Below are 13,114 nucleotides of genomic sequence, written 5' to 3' on the forward strand. Positions count from 1 at the left end.
AATGCGTGGGATGAGAAATTTCTCGTAAGATAAACTGAACTATAGTTTAATTAAGTGAACTATAGTTTAACTTTAGTTAAACTATAGTTAGTGCTATAGCGGTATAAACTGATGTAGTGTCTCTTTAAGGTTCTCCTAAATCGTAGTATACTAGTTCGTTTTTTGCATTCCGACCCCAATCGTAATGCGGTTGACGCCGTGGGTGGGATTCCATCCCGTGACCTCTGCAACACAACGCCTTAAGCCACTGAGCTATACATAGCACGGCGTGTGTATAGACGGGGCATTTCGCAGCCCATCTTCGAAGCGATCGTTCGGTTTTGTTATTTCGGTTTCGACCGATCGGGTTTGCTCCATTAGAAACGTACACGGAGCTCGTGTCAACACGGACGTGTGGATTGACTTCGGAAATGATGGAGTGGGTTTAGGCAAATGAGATTGCGCGGTGGTGGTGCCAATTGCGCAAGCACGGGAAGAGAGAGAGAGAGATTTGCGGGCAGACACAGCTGCATTCTGCGCCAGGCTGCGGTGATTGCTGGCATATCTAATTTTCGCCGTCGCCACCCAAACGAAAGAGGTCAGACGTTAATGAGAAATCGGCCCGTCGAATTGCGTTCCTGTGTACGCAGCGCAGGTAGAATTGTAGATGTGAAAGACCCTGCCATGGCTAGTCTTTTTTGTTTCCTTCTTTCTTTCTTTCTTTTTTTTAATAGGCGGCCACGTGTCGCAAGCGGATGCAGGATTCAAAAAAAAAATAAAAGAGAGAGACCTGCGTCGTATGTTTGCATTTAATTTGCAGTGACCTGTATGGCGGTGAGGAATTCTCTCTTCCATCTGATAAAGGAGGTTGTGTGTTCTCGCATACATCTGCAGTTATGCCTGCATGCTTAACTATACTACGCTTCGAGCGTTCCTGGTGAAGTCCAATCCACACGACACCCATATTGGAAAAAAAAAATCGTGTAGTTCTCGCGCGCCCGTGGCAATCGGTATAAGCTATAACTGTCTTCGGCAAACCGGCGCGCACCGTTAAATGATTTACACCCTAAAATTGAAAAGGGGTGTAAATGGCTCTATAACTCATACCATTAGGGTGTTCTTTATATAACGGACACCCTAAGGGTGTGAGTTATAGACACGTTTACACCCTTGTTTCATTTTAAGGGTGTAAATTCTTTTACAGTGCAGGCTAACACTCGATAAGAGACGCGACACGCCGTGGTGGCGTGTAGATGTACAGGGGGCATCGCGTTGCGATGCTAAGCCCGAAGAGCCCGGGATCGAATCCCAGCCACGGTGGCACCGCATCTCGGTGTGTGTGAAGTGATTTTGAAGGGAGATGGAAGAGAGAAGTGCAGCGCCATAACTGTCTCTCACAGGAGGCCACTTCAACAGCACTACACGGGGAAAGGGGTGTGGGGAGAAAAGGATGAAGGAGAGAAAGACAGGAAGAAGGTGGCAAGAGGAAAAAACAATGAAGTAGAAGCGAGTGCGGGGCTCAGAGCGTCGCTCTCAAGTACGTGGCATTGCAGAAGTCAAGCAATCTCGGTGGAGGCGAAAATGCAGAAACGCATGTGTGTATGCCGTGTATTGGGTGCACATTAAAGAGCCCCAGGTGGCCAAAAACTAATCCGGAGTCCCACACTATACAGCCAGCTTCATATATACTGAGATCGTGCTTATACATATATACATATATATATATATATATATGTAAGAGGCGCGCAGTGGACTTCGCCGACGAACACGCCTTGCATCCGTTAGGCAAAGGCGGCGAAGAAAACACGTGACACACCGCCACCACCGGCCACAACGTGCAATGCTTCAGACGTCACAAAGCTCTGCCGGGAGAGCACTTGCTCCAAGACGTTGCGCGCCCGCGCGCGACAATCGTCTCAAAGACTCAGCGTTGGCACGCGAGAAGAATGCGTGCGGTTGTGGCTTAACGATTGTAGAATCGTGCCGGTACGCGGAAGTTCGATCCTGCCGTCGGACGATTGTTCCTTAATGCGAAAGCTTTACTGGCCGCTAACTTGCGATTTCGCCGTGGCCGTGCTCCGACGAGGCACATTACGTCACACCGCGTTCCTCGTCGTTGCGTTCGCCTCCGCTCGCTTCCCCAGCTGCGTCGCATGCCTGATAACATGCCGGAGAATTGAAAAGGAGAGCTCGCGTGCGCCGCAACCACATATGAGGCGGCAGTATGGACGGCGACAATTCTGATAAGCAAAAGGAGGCCTGGAATCGACGTCGGAACGAGATGGAGAGGAAACGAATCGCCCAGGAAACAGACGAACAGCGCGCCGAACGACTGGCTGAACGCCGCAACATTGCTAGGCAACCAGACTAACCTGGACTTGCAATCAAGATTAACCAAGGCTAACCATGATATATGCCTTAGCTTTCGCTACGTATATCCTGGCATAGCCGAGCTAAACCGCTGCCAATTTTCTTGTTTCCCGCGTGCGACCTATTCGGCGAGACCGCAGCAGCAGCAGCCACGGTCGGGGAAATCCGGAAGGGTCCGCTGAGAAAAAAAACTTTGCTGTAAAACCAATTAACTATAAGAGCCAATTGCACATCCTCGAGAACACTGAACTCGGAACTCGAGCAACCCTCACGTATGTCTTGCGCCTGCAATTTCTGGCCTCCCAAATATCGGGCAGGCTGTCCACACCTCGGTGTGACTTTGTCAAGCTCAGTCTTGAGTTCCTTGGATGCCTTTCTTTATTGACCTGTAATCAATTTCACCAACTGCCTGCAGTGCAACGAACTCCGGGGGCTTGTTACCGGCCCATTAGCAGGGACAACCGTCCGCGCGTTCCAATGAAGTAATCGATGACAAATTTATTGATTGATTTGTTTATTGATTGATTGATGTGGTGTTATTGACCATTTTGGCAACTTTCGTCGCGAGCGTTATCGCAACTTCAACTGCCAAATGACTTGACGTAGCTGTCATTAAGAAATTTGTAAATAGATCGCAAGTATGCTCTCACACGCAGTAACGAGCATTGAAGCGTGGACGCTTTCGTGTTTTCATTGAACTGGCATCGAGCAAACAGTGGAAGTTGCCGCACAGCGTCAGGCCTTGACAATGGCGACAGACAACGTACATACGCTGGACTTGGTCGAGAACTTGCCTTCGGCTGGCATTGTCCGGCACATCGTTGCGGGAAGCTTGCCTTCCAGTGCTAACGTTTCGAAACCAAAAGGGCTGACTGCTACGCGGCTGCCCCCGAAGGGAGACCGTGTGGGAAACTCGCGGGCGCAGGCCGTGACTTCCGCCATCTTATTGCGTGCGCCTCCTTGGATCTTCGCGAGATAGGGATGGTGCCCGATTTCAAGTCGGCCTGTGTAGGTAGTTTGCGCAGACGTCACCGCGGCCGACATCTTTAGGTTCTGGCAGGTCGAGAAGGAGTGTAGTCAAGAAACGTGGCAGCATGACACCACGACGCGCCCATCTTTTGGTGAACGGCAAAGCGGTAGCAGTGATAAACCGGCGAAAAACAAGTCACCGTCAATGAGCGAAACCATGTGTGCGTGATAATACAGTGCACTGACATCAGCGTGGCCGCCATGTTCGGGTACTAGCGCAGTGTGAGCTGCGTCTGTGACGTCACATGAAAACTATCTACGCGAAGAAGCTTGAGAAGAAAGCTAGGGAGGAAGATGTAAAGGAAGGAAGGAAGGAAAGGTAGGGAGGTCAACCAGACGCACGTACGGTTTGCTACCCTACAGAGGGGAAGGGGTTTGAGGGAAGAAAATAAAGGAGAGGGAGGGAAGACGGCCCTATCGGTGTGAGTACATGCGGATGTCTATAGCTTCACGCTTATATATAGGTCACTGAGGCCCGTCGCTTTCATGAAACGTAGCAATGCCCGCGTCGCTTTGTAAGCCTGCGACGCGTGGGGCCACGGTCCAAGAATCTTTGTCTCTGAAAATGGTTGGTTATCTAATTGAGTGAACACCCTCTGAAGAACGTCGCGTTCGTTGTCATTGTTGTTCCAAAGTACATATACTAAGAGAAGAATGCTGGGGACCGCGCAAATGTCGATGGAACTAAATATTATAGGGGTTTAAGACAGAGGAAGAAGGCGGCTTTGATGACAGAGCAAACGAAGGTATAGCCAACATTTTCGTTCAGATTAAGACGAGGAAAAAAAGGAATTGGGCAGACCATGTAATGCGTAGTGTACATAAGTGGTGCTCTAGTAGAGTAACGAACGGATGCCAAGGGAAAGGGAATTCAGTCGGAGATTAAGTGATCTGTTGATATCAGAAAATGTGCAGGCATGGATACTCAGCTGGCGATGTAGACAAAAGTAGTTGAAGACCGCTGCGAGAAGAGTCCTTCGTCCTGCAGTTGACGTAAGCAAGGTGATGGGGTTGGTGGTGGTGGTGGGGTTGGTGATGATTATGATGTATTTATGCAAGGCCAAGGTAATCTATCTCGCCTACACCTTTATCCCTCGATACTTGCTTCTTTCTTGTTTCGTTATTATTACATGTGATGACACAGACAAAAACAAGTATCTGCGAGCGAGCTCTTCCTTAGTTATATTATGCGAAGCATATTACTAGAGCTCAACCCAGATCCTCAGGCGCGGCGGTGTCGCCTTCAATACCACGTGACACCGTGACGTCACGACAGAGGAGAAACGGGGCTCCAACTCGCGCCGTCGCTCGAGAGCTCAACCCAGCTCCTCAGGCGCGGCGGTGGCGCCTTCAATACCACGTGACACCGTGACGTCACGACAGAAGAGAAACGGGGCTCCAACTCGCGCCGTCGCCCCCCGCATCGGACGCGGTGAGCGTCGAGCAACGCAGCGTTCGGCGCGACAACGATTTATTCATGAAGTGCAACGCCGCAGACACCGACACCGACGACACCGGCTTTTCTGCGACACGAGCTCCTTAACGCTGTCGCGTTAAAATAAAGGCTAGTATGCTTCGCATCCTGGGCGTAACCTTAGCTAAGCCACAGCCATTTTTTGTCTCGCCGGCGTTATTTCTGGTACTGTTTCCTTTTTGTTTTTGTTTTTATTTGGACATCTAGCGTGGACGGTGGAACCCCGCGTGCCGTTAATATCACTTGACGTTCTACTCGCGAATATGGTCGCCAAGCACTCGCACTGACAAGCACTGATATATCTGGCACGAAAGTCATTACCGGTTAGGACTTTTGCACCGCGGCCACCTTATACCTTCTTCTGCATCGGCCTATGCACGGCGCGCAATCCGCCAAAAAAAGAAAAAAAAAAGAACGAAAAAAAAGTGCGGAAGGCAGGGAACCCAGTCCGGCGGGTGTTTGCGCGGGAAAAAAAACGACGCAGTCGTTTGTCAAACGCGGAATGCCGCCGTAGCGCCGTTCGGCGACATTGTACGCCTAATCGAACGTGCGCCTTGTTAACGACGTCAGAAGCAGCAGCAGCGGCAGCCGCCGCTAGGGGGACACGCGATAACTTCGCTAGTTAGCCTCCCGCTGGGCGCGCACGTGCCTGAGCGGTTTGCCCGTGCTCTCCGATGTCGATGCCGATTCCGCGTCGATGACGATCTGGTCGCTCGCGTTCGAAATCCTCGCCAACGACCCCCCCCCTCGCACAGCTGTGGGGTCCTGTTCCTCCTGGAAGGCTGAACAAAAGAAAGATAGGAAAGAGACATACACACGGAGTGAGGGAGTGAGTGAGACAGAGAGAGAGGTAAAAAGAAATGACAAACTTCCCGAATGAAACCAGCCGTGAGGCGAAACACGAAAACAGGGATGTCGGCACGCCTATCATATCCCCCTCCCGCCCGGCTTCTCATTTCCCTTTCCCCCATCTCGTGTTATCTTTCTTTTCGCATGCGTGTTTCTCTATCACCATCTGTCTATCCGTGTTCCGCTATCCCTCTGTCGGTTTGTATCTGTCTCTCGCCTCGTTTCGCGCCATTCCGTGCCCTTTCGGCGGCATACGTCGGCGACCTGTCCCTCTCGGTATTATATGTATATATGCGCTCTACACGGCGTAGGACATCTCCTCCTCCTCCGGTTTCTTTGTTCTTCTTCGTTTGTTTGGATTTACGTGCTGCGCCAGGCTTGTATATAACTCGGTTTTGCTTGTCGTAGCTTTCCGACTTGGGCCGCGCCTCCCTTCTTCGATGCTCTTCGATCGGCGCGCGCGTTTCTCGGTTCGTGCTGGAAGGATGCCCAGCCGGTGGCGGCGGCGGTGGCGCGGTGGGCGCCGATCGAGCGAGTTGGCGCGTGCGTGATCGCGCTTCGTGTACGACCGTGCGTCTCCCGAAGCTTCTCGCGCCGCACACGCGGCGTCGCGGCTGTGTGCTTACGCGGCGGCGGCGGCGGCGGGAGGGCTCGCGTGTCCTTTGCATAATTATTTGCTGGCGGCGTGCTAATTGGCATTCTTTCGCTGGCCCCCGTCGTGCGCGCGCTTCCGCTGCTTTTCTTCTCGTTTTTGTTTTTCTTGCTTTGTCTCGCGTTTCAGCGCTGCGATTGGAACCCCTGTGCGAAAATAAAGGGTGGATGGAACTTGGGAGGGGACGAGGGATGGCTGAGTGGAGGGATGGGGGGAGGTTGTGCCGTATTTGCGCGCGTGTAATTACGCTCGATAGTGTAGAATCGGACTTTATCCTCCACCGATTGTGAGGGGCGCCAGACATAAAGGTATGCAGTCAGTATAGCTTGATGGGGCTGCCCTCGGTTACGTGGCAGGTGCTATATGAGAGGTTAACCCCGCGTTCCCTACCGACCACAGTGGGGAGTCTTGAGTGGTATAGGAAATCAAAGAAGTTCCGCGTCTTCTTATTACATTCTTTATAGAGGCTGGTTTGGTGAACAGGTGATGAACTACCGCAGTGATTTTGTAGGAGATGAAGCAATATTATAAAGTCCTTGATGAGGTCCGGGGGTGGGCAGGGGGGGAAATGGCGGCTTTGTTTCTAATATTGATGCACAGCCGGCTAGCTAAAAAAGTTCGCAATGCCTGTTCTCTCTTGTCATTCCTTGCATGCGGCCATATGCTTACAGTTATAGCTCTCATCCGTCCGTGAATGGTTCGTCTTGCCTCATGCAAGTGCGCCAGGCTGAAGCATCATTCTGGCGCTTGTGCGTTTGTTAACAGTTCAGGAGATGCTTTCGAGCACGGTGGCGTCAGTGCTTCGAAAACAAGCGAAGAAAACAAACAAGTGAGCAATGAAGCGATGAAAGAGAGAAACAAACAAATAAGAAGTTATTTAAACTTCAGCGATTCCGAATGCGGCGACTTCAGAACTCTTTCACTGTGACAGCGGCAGGCCTCTCACACCGGATGCACGTCATCGGCTCGATCTCGTGCAGCTTCTTTCATTGAGATGCGCGCAGCATCGGGCCGATGCCACAGGCTAAGCATGCGCTTCTGACCGCCCCGCTCGGGCCTTCGCCTTATAATTTTCCCGAATTTTCTAGATGTGGGAGCTAAATGCGAGGATGTACGGTACATACAGGAGCGCGGACGAGCGCATACATTTGCCAGTGCTCGCAGCCTCCGAACGACGCGTACAGCAGCGATCGGCAAGGATACAATTAAACCGCCCGCGATTCCGCCGCTATATAACGCTGCGGCGCGAAACTTCGTTATAAGCGAATAGAAAACGCCAAACAAAAGACAAAAAAAGAAGTATAAAGAAAAAGAGATAAGAGGGAATCACAGCCAGGTACCCTCGAACCAGGAAGAGGAGAGAAAATATTCCTATCGCTGCTGGGCCAACCACGCTCTCAGAGGAGCTGCGCCGCAGCAACCTCGGCGGTCGGTCGGTCTCTTGTCATTTTTGCGCCGTCCCGTGGGCCAATTACGGCGGCAGCGCGGGTGCATTTTTCGGTTAACCAAGCGCGCATTAATCGGCCTGACACGGACGCCATTTCCCTCCCCCCCTTCGCCTTTCCCCCGTTTTTGTTATTTTTTTGCATTCGTCCTATTCCTATACACACATCGTCGACGGTAGGCAAGTGTGTGTGCGCACGGTCGAAGCACATCGTCACGCATGAAACCACGATGAAAAGAGTGAGAAACAATATATATATACATAGACACGTGTAGATAAAGGGAAAGGGCCACATACGCGCATGCTCCGCGATCATGAAATGCCGTATGTATATGTGTGTATGCTGTGATTGCAGCCCGCGTTGCGTCCTATTCAGAACGCGGCCCGTTCTTAGTTCACACGCACGCACACACACACAATGTGCGCATGCGCAACGCGAGCATGATGTGCCCATGCGCCTGCGGGGAGCGCGAAGCGTCGCTCCACAAAACTGTGGGAAGTCACGTAGGCCCGCGTTCTCCGCGCGATCCGAACAACGGGGGCGACCCATCCCGAGCGACTTCGTCGTCCTGATACGCGCACTCACACGAGACGATGATCGGCGCCGACCGAGATGTGCGCAGAGCGGCGAGGAGGAGGAGGACAGGGAGAGGGAGGGAGGCCGAATACTTCGTGCGTCGAGCGGTCAAAACGCGAGTCGCTGGCTGTGCGACCTTTAACAAGCGCGCGCAAGCGCTCACGTGCTTCGAGCGATTATAAAGAGAGAGCGCGCGCGAGCACACACAGGCACACACATACACGTGCGCGCACTTGGCTCCGCGACCGCCGCGTATATAGAGCTAATACTGTCGTGAACTCGCAGCAGCCTCTCTCTCTCTCTCTTTCTCGAAGCCTCGCAGTTTCGCGAGGCTTTACTTCCTCATTTGAGCGAACGCGGGGAGCAGAAGTTGCGAGCCGTCTGTTCCCGGAAAACCGTGCATTGTTGCGTAAACCGTGGGAATTCAGCGCGCGTGGATCGAGGTTGCAGCATTATAATAAACGACGTCTCAGCGAAGAGACACCCCCCCTCCCCCCCCCCCCACACACATACACACTCACACATCGAGTAGCTCTGTGTGTGTAGGGGGGGGGGGGGGTGTCATACCGACCTGCCAAATTGGCAAATCGCCTTTAGGTACGATTTCGGCACGCTGCGCTTTTCCGTAGCCAGATCCGTGGGGACACGGCAACGTGCCAAATTCCGCCACATTTTAAATCTCGCCGTTTTTGTCAGCTCAGATGGGACACTTTCGCCTCGTCTCTGATTGACTAAAAAAAAAGAGAAAAAAAAATAAAAAAAGAAAAATGCGAACGTGGCGGAATATGGCAGCGCAGAAGCGGACAGCCGCAGTTTCGTCCTCATATCGTCACGCCACGAGGAAGCGGAGGTGCCGTCGACACTTTCAATGCGATCAAGAAGAAGAAAAAAAATTCGAGCCAATCTAATGGCGCCAACTTTTCCTCCGATGACGAGGTGGCCGAATTCTGAATAAGACCGTTCTTTTTTTTTCTTTTTTGGGAAACGTTATAGTTTAAAGCAGAAACAAAAATTATGGGGTTTTACGTGCCAAAACCACTTTCTGATTATGAGGCACGCCGTAGTGGGGGACTCCGGAAATTTCGACCACCTGGGGTTCTTTAACGTGCACCTAAATCTAAGTACACGGGTGTTTTCGCATTTCGCTCACATAGGAATGCGGCCGCCGTGGCCGGGATTCGATCCCGCGATCTCGTGCTGAGCAGCCTAACACCATAGCCACTGAGCAACCACGGCGGGTAAAGCAGAAAACAACGAAGAAATGTATAGCGCAGGGCCAACGCAGTGGTCTGGTCATGTTTCCTGTTGATCGGTTGAGAAGCGTGGATCGAGCTACCATACCCAGCGTGACGTCGCGCAGATGCGGTGACGCTGCCGTCGCATTCAGTGCAGGCAAAACAAATGTCGAAGAGTTTTAAATCCGTGTTCGAGTTCTTTCGACAGCTAGGCGTGCGGTGCCAATTTTCAGTTCTGACTAATCCATCGAGAAAGGCAGTTTCCGCACAGACAGCATCGAAGTAAAGAATCGACGCCGGATATATATATATATATATATATATATATATATATATATATATATATATATATATATATATACACACACACACACATTGTCCAAACAAGATGGCGGCGGCTGGGCGGAATGCATGGAAATTTCTCGATGGGAAGACCGCCTGTGCACAAGAAAGCCTAGGTACGCTTTCTTGATGCGTTTAATGTAAGCTACATTGCGTTCTTTATAAGCTGGCACCTGAAGAAAGTTTTAAAGTATCGCGGTAATATGTGCTTTTGTAAGATTTTTATTGTCGACGCCATGTGGCGTCAGATCGCAGAGATGTCTTCCAGATGCGTTCATTTACGCGACCTCAAAGCACATCTCCTTAGCTGTGAACGTAGACTGTCTCCATTGCTGACCAGATTTGGAAGACAGCTTTAGACTAGTAGACGCAAGAGGATTGGCGTTCTATGTGGTGTTACGGAAGCCGCCTGCGTTATAGCAAAGCTGCGGACGTTGGGTCTTTGCGTCCGCAAGTTGCTTGCCTTTTCTAATCTAAACCGTACTCTACTAACGGGAACGTTCTCAGCAAGTTGATTAATTCACGTGACCACATTTTCAGAAGTTGCTTTGCAGATAGATTGCTCTCCGAAGCAGAAAAGAGCGAGTGGAAGTGTCAGTTGATATAGTTGTCTGCCATAGTTGTCTTTTGCCTGGTACGCCTGTTTGTAAACATGCATATTGCACGAACTCTTTAACTTAGCATTAGTTATCGGTGTTACTCCTTGAATTCTCTTTAATTGTCCGCCCATGAGTAGAAGCTGCCTTGCAGGGATGGAAATGATAGAAGTTCACTAGTTTGCCGACATATATACGGCTCAAGGTTCCACGGACCAGTCACTTAAACGAGCAGTTTAAGAAACTGGCTGGTCGTATGACCTCATCGTATTTTACGACTAGATCGTGCAATGCAACAGGGGGGAAAACGCCCTCAGATCTGTTATTAGCGTTCTACTAACACCTTAGCTTGTCGTCGCCACGGACGTCGTAAAACGCTCCCTCACAGGCACGACGGGCCATGTTCTTGAACCGTACCAAACATTGTTATAGCTACATACTTATCCACCTTGCGTGCGCCAAATTGGTTTCAACGCGTCTTACGGGGAACCTTGAGCAGACGAGCTCCTCATCGCGAGCTTGTATAACGCTGATCGAACAGCAGACGACGCGGCTCTGTGGGTTGTGCATATGTATGCTGCGTCGCAGATTGGAAGCTTTGGCTTCCGTACGCGAGTTTTACGCGACGGAGTGTATACCTAGCTCTTTGTGGCGGCTTTCTTCTAGGTTTCTATCTCTCTCTCTCTCTCTCTCTCTCTCTCTCTCTCTCTCTCTCTACTTTCGTCTCTTTGGATCCCTTAGATGGGTGAAAGCGTTTTTTAGACTGCGCAGCTACGTGGCAGAGGAGTGTGTGTGTGTTTCGCAACGTGTTGAAGAAGCAGGGAGAGAATTAAAAAACGAAATAAAGAAACTGAAGGACGGGGACTTCCTCATCGGCAGCCTTCGAATCTTGAGCCGGCGATCGCGGAGATGCCGTGCGTTTTAATGGCGCTGGACCCCCCCTCCCCCCTTGCGTGTTGTCGGACACACACGACTGTGGCGGTTGCCCGCCGATCTTCAGCTGCCGGCATAGCTGACCGGCCTTTCTTTGGCGCCCTTTCTTTATTGCCACGGGAAGCCGTCGAAACAATATGGGCTGTACGTTAATCTTCGGAGCCCATGTCGTTCAATTCGACGACGAATTGTGTGAGCCGTGCCTTGGGATCCTGCACTCTGCGACATGCCTGGGTAGACACGCGCGTACACGCGCAACCGTTATAAAACTTCGAGAGTGGAGCTTCCGGCGGTAGCTAACTCATTAGATTGTTCTCGCTTGTCCGTAAACGTATTACCGTTTATGGTAAACCGAGTTATCGCAGCCGTGGAAGGCTGTATAGGAACGTCAGTAGCGACATCTTGTAACGTTTTGTCCGAAAGAAACGCGTTAAAAATGTTTTTCTTGCGAAGATGTGCTCCTCGAAGAGACAGAGAAAAAAAGGAAACAAAACGGACGGTATGTTAACGATGCTGTCACCACCGACTTTCTAAACCAGCAGCTAAGTAGATTATGATTGGGCACCGCAACAATAACTCTTTGTCCTCTATGGTTAAGCTCTGCGCCAAAGGTGACGCCGCTCACGCAAACACCTCTGGTAACCAGATATTCCGCGAAGGGGTAACACGTTTACGGACAAGCTTAAACACCTGCTAGCGAGTTTCATGTTAACCGTAGCGGAGCACCTGGCAACCGATGACGTGGATGCCAGTAGGATAAAGCCCTTTAAACTTCGTAAAGCAGCGCACCGCTTTGAAGAATTCCACCTCCTCCTCGCGCGCTCTGGCCAAGGCCGACGCCGCGTCGCTATTGGCCTAATAGCATTACGTGGGCCTTCTCGCCGTGCTTCAACGCCATTTTCGCTCGAGAAGCGTCTGCGGAGTGGCGAGAAGCACATGTTGGCGCCGTTGCTACGCGCGAGCGTTGCAGGCGGCGCCACGGTCGAGTAGGGAGAGTGAGAGAGGAGAAACGAGGAGTGAAGGCGGAAGAGGAGAGATGTCGCTACTTTACGAAGCTTAGGAGGTTTCACAGTAGGAAAGCTGGTACGGCCATCTTCCGGCGAAACGTTTGACCAGAGTAGACACGGAGCTATCATTGTAGTGACCTTCCATACTCTGCTAAGCTGCTGGTGTGAAGTGTCGGCGGCAGTATAATTGTTAACACGCACGATTTCTTTATTTTTCCCTTCGACAAGAACGCCCACTAAACACACTCACAAAAATATTTCTAGCACGTTGGGGCTGAGCGAAGCTTCACCAGATGTCGCTACCAGCGTTGTTACTGCCGTAGGGTAATGCGTCTTGCAAGCAAGCCAAAACTACATATCGCTCCTGCTGGAGTGCCGCGTAGCGGGTCGTTTCACTTTAATACATTTAGTCTTTCCATAAAACGTATCACAGTTTACGGAATACCGGCATACCGGTGACGTAGACGTGAGCATGTGTACTTCTGGTGCCATCGTGCGGCACTGACGCGAACTAGAGCACACTGAACTATACGGTATAATTGCAACGACCACGTTCTACCAATCCGGCGGCGCAAAGGGGCTAACAGCAACAATTATAAGCGCATGCTTATGATATTACTAGTGTTT

General features: G+C 51.1%; 1 protein-coding gene across 2 annotated transcripts in view; it reads left to right on the forward strand.

Annotated features, from left to right (window-relative positions):
- Positions 1 to 13,114, forward strand: part of TfAP-2 (transcription factor AP-2) — a 302,474-nt gene that overhangs the window by 36,404 nt on the left and 252,956 nt on the right. The gene's annotated exons all lie outside the window — the stretch shown is intronic.

Source organism: Dermacentor albipictus, chromosome 6, assembly GCF_038994185.2.
Source record: "Dermacentor albipictus isolate Rhodes 1998 colony chromosome 6, USDA_Dalb.pri_finalv2, whole genome shotgun sequence".
Classification (NCBI taxonomy): Eukaryota; Metazoa; Arthropoda; class Arachnida; order Ixodida; family Ixodidae; genus Dermacentor; species Dermacentor albipictus.